General features: G+C 31.1%; 1 long non-coding RNA gene across 2 annotated transcripts; it reads left to right on the forward strand.

The window, feature by feature from the left end:
* The first annotated feature begins 422 nt into the window (after positions 1-422).
* LOC149514395 (uncharacterized) lies at positions 423-3840 on the forward strand. Of its 2 annotated transcripts, XR_016328635.1 has the most exons (3): positions 452-917; positions 1017-1209; positions 3221-3840. It is a non-coding gene; the product is annotated as an uncharacterized LOC149514395 (long non-coding RNA). The 2 variants fall into 2 exon arrangements; XR_016328634.1 differs by having other exon boundaries at positions 423-1209.
* The last annotated feature ends 450 nt before the right edge of the window (positions 3841-4290 follow it).

Below are 4290 nucleotides of genomic sequence, written 5' to 3' on the forward strand. Positions count from 1 at the left end.
AAAAAATTTGTGTTCAATTTTAGAAATTCTTGTAAGTCAATGGAACAACATATAAAAGAAATACTTTTTGATAGAGACAAATTGAAGCTAGAAATCCACAGGCTCTAAAGAGAAAAAAAGAAAAAAAAAGAAGAAGTGATGAAGCAAGAGGCCAAGATGAAAAAGATCATCAAAGAATGAGACACAATTATTAGTGACTTGCCAAAATTGCACCAAAAATACAAAAAGATGCATACAAAAAAATAAAAAATTAAAGACAATTTTTAATAATATTTTATTTATAAATACCGCTCGTGTTTTTATAAAATTTATAGCATTTTTATTAAAATATCATAAAATTTTTGAATAATGATATTTATAAATATAAATGTCGCTAAAAACAAAAATTAACGACATTTATATACTCTATAAAATAGTTTAGAGGCGTTTTTCTTTTGTAAATACCACTATATTACAAAATTTAGCAAAATTTTCCCAAAATTCCCCACCCTTTCTCTTTCACGTGAATTTTTCCCTTTAACAAGTCTCTCTTTTGTCTTCTCTCTTTCTTAAATCCCATTCTCCTTTCTTCTTTCAAATCCCATTCTCTTTTCTTCTTTCTTTCACTTTGTCTTCCAGATCCCTATCGTTTTGTATTAAGCTATTTGTTTTGTCAAACCTTGAAATCTGATGGTTGGTTTTATCTTAGATCATTCTTATATTTAATTCCACAGTTTACTTGTGGTTATAGATGAAATTACGTTTCTGGGTGGTCTTGACATGGCAAAAAATGATGCCTTTTTCAATTCATGGCCCGAGATGTTCTATAAATCACATTCTTCTGGTGGAGTACAGGTTGATGGCGTTGAAAAGTTCAGGATTGAAGTTTTGGGTGGTTTATTCAAGAGATTTTGACAAGGATCCCATCTGGGTTTCTGGTGTTGAGCAGTTTTCTTCACTATTTCTTCTTCTTCCTTGTTTTTTTTTTTTGAAGTCAAATGGTAGTATGACCAAGGTTTTCTTTTGGTCTTTGCAAGGTCGTTAGGTAATATAGCATATTGAACACTATACTGATTTTGGAAGCTCTGGCAGCTGAAAAGGCCCTTGCAGTTGCTTTCATTTCTAACTGTGGTGCCCACAACTTTCATTTGGAAGCTCTTGTTGGGCTTGAAAAAGCGAATATCAAGATAGATTCTTATGGTGGTTGTCATAAAAATCACCATGAAAGAGGTGAGATTTTGATTTTGTATGCTTTTGATGTTTAAACTAATTGTATTCTGACATGCAGTCTAATGTTAAACTATTAAATGTTATATTTTTCTAATTTGAGCACTTCCTATAGGTAAACTAGAAGTGATCCGTGTCTACTTTTTTTTTTCTTTTAGTTTAAATACTTGACTGCATTTCTGAGGTTACCAGTTCTTTATTCCTGAGGTTTCCTTTTATATTTCTTATTTGGGTAAATCAACCTGGAAATCCACAGTGCACTACTCTTATAATGATTGTGGTGGTTTGGGTAGCTAACTGACTGTAAATGACATTATAATTAAGGAAACATGAAAATTAAATAACAAGAAGATTAATATAGAAACCAAACTCTGATAAGTGAACAAGCAAACTAAAACCCAAAATTAATGGGGTAGTAAAGCAGTAGCATGAAAATAAATCAAACAAAAATTTAAAAACATTTGATTCAAGTAACAAGGTGCCTTCTAGGTGAATGCTGAACCCAATAGCAACCTTGTACTATCCTTATCAACCCCCAAACAACATGAAAAATCAAAGAAACAACAACCTAAAGCAAACATCAGAATCTGGAAACTGGTTCTGGACGGCATTTGATTAAAATTCGGTTTCCACTCTCATTTGATAGTATTTGATCTCCAAAATTTTTGGTGGAAGTAACTAACTAATATGTGAACATGCACATTCATTTTTAAGAGCATTGGACATCATTTATTTCTTGAAATTTATCCAAACGAGTAACAAAACAGAATCTGGAATTTCAGCTTGAAAAACATATATAGAATTTATCCAAACTAAAGCTTAGATCTGGCTCAAAATATATAGAATTTTGCTCTCAAATTTTATAGGAGCCTAGATAACTCATAGGTGAACAGTACTAAAAAGCTTGATACAAATTGAGACCGAATTGAACTTGAAAAGTAACAAAAACTGAAACAAAATAAAATCCAAAAACAGCACAACATTCTGGAAACAGCTTTTAAAAAAAAAAAAAATTTGCTAGCTCAATTAGAACTATTTGATCAAGAGGAAGGATTGTAATTCAAGCTAACAAATAGAGCAACAACATATAAAAAGCTCATGATTTGTTGAAACTGAAATCAACTTGAAAATTAATTAAACATTAGCTAACATCAAACCTGGAATCTCAAAAACTGTGTTGAATACAAACTGAAATTGCAAGCTTCAATGGAAAATGTTTGCTTAAAAGAACTAAAGTAGAGCTAAATAACAAGTAAAGGAATGTAAAAGATACTTAAAATAAATTTAAAACAAAAGGAAAACAAAGAACAAAGACTGAACAGTCAAAACATAGCAGCTATGGAGCTGCCAACACTTGGAGTTCCAGCCAGAAAAAAAAAATGCTGAGCCATGTATGAAGGGGGGGGGGGGGGGGGGCTCTTCTATAGCTGAATGAGGGTATTATTAGTTCAACTTGGAGTAAGTCTTCTTAATCCAAATTTGAGCAAGAAAAATTGTAACATATGGGGGGACTTTTCGTAGTACGCTGCCTTGGATTTTTTTAGAGGTCAAGAAAAGGCAGCTTGCCGCTATAGTTGGGATTGCGGGATCTAAAAAGTCTTCTCTCCTAGCATCAATTCTTGGTGAGATGCACAAAATATCAGGGAAGGTATGCAACGTAAGAATGAAGTTGTCTTTCCCCTCTTCACTATATATGTATTTTACTCTGGTTTTGTTGATTAAAATGATTGCATTTAATGCTAGTTGGTTGTTCATGCAATTTTTTCTAGACCAAGGTTAGCTCTTATGTGGGACTTGGTGAATTGTCCTTTTTTTCTTATTTGTTTAAAATTTCTTCTGGGACTCATCTTGAAATACTAATGGATCACTTTATTTATCCTTGTGGTTTTTTGATAGTTGGATATCTCAAGTCAAGTTTCACTTGTTGATTGTTTAAGATGCAACAACATCATCATAAGAATGCAATAGAATAATGAATGATTGTTAAATACAATTGTTGCTACTTACATCACAGGTTAAGCTGTGTGGGACAACCACATATGTAGCTCAAACATCTTGTATTCAAAATGGGACAATTTAGAAAAACATACTATTTGGTTTGCCAATGAACGGGGAGAAATATAAGGAGGTTATAAGGGTTTGTTGTTTGGAGAAAGACTTGGAAATGATGGAGTTCAGTGATCAGACTGAAATTGGAGAATGTGGAATTAACTTCAATGGTCGCTAAAAGCAACGAGTACAACTAGTTAGAGCTGTTTACCAGGATTGTGACATCTACCTTCTTGATGACATCATTAGTTCTGTTGATGCTCACACAGGGACAAACATATTTAAGGTAACATTTTTATCTGTTCATTGCAAGTTTTGCAATTGTTGAAAAGTAATGACCATTTTTCAATTTTATAATTTGTCAGAATGCACTAGCTAGCTTATCATGTAGAAGCAGAATTTACATATCATTAATAGATAACGAGCCAAAAAGTCCCCATATGTTACAAATTTTTTGCTTGAAATTTGAGCAAAATGTATTAGGAAGCTTTTTTTTTTTCTTTTTTCTGTAGTATGTTGCTTTTTGAGGCTTGTAAGATTACATGTAACTCATGAATGGCAAATTTATTTGTTTTGTTTGGTTTCTATACATTTGTTCATGTGAAAGGCTTGTATAATGTATGATTGTTAATTCAATTATAATGTTCTTTGCTTTCTCATGCCAAGTATTCTTTAAGTGAGGTTGTTACTATGTTTGGAAATAAAAAAATTAGCTTTTGTATTTAGATATTTAAATATTTATAATATTTAGTTTATGAAATTTAAAATTGTTTTTATTTCTTTCAATAATTTTTTATTTAATTATAATGGTAAATATTGAAAGATATAAAAAAAAAGTAAATTTCTTACTTTAGCGGCATTTGTAGTGAAAAATGCCGCTAAATTACCAAATTAGTGGCATTCGTATTCAAAAACTCCATTAAATTTAATAGCGTTTTGCATACAAACATTGTTAAATTACAAAATTAGCGGTATTTGTGTCTAAAAATGTTACTAATTTTAGCAAGATTTTTTGACACAAATGTTGCTAATTTT

The sequence above is a fragment of the Durio zibethinus genome, chromosome 16 (assembly GCF_047325235.1).
Source record: "Durio zibethinus cultivar Kanyao isolate XHJ-2024 chromosome 16, ASM4732523v1, whole genome shotgun sequence".
Taxonomy (NCBI): Eukaryota; Viridiplantae; Streptophyta; class Magnoliopsida; order Malvales; family Malvaceae; genus Durio; species Durio zibethinus.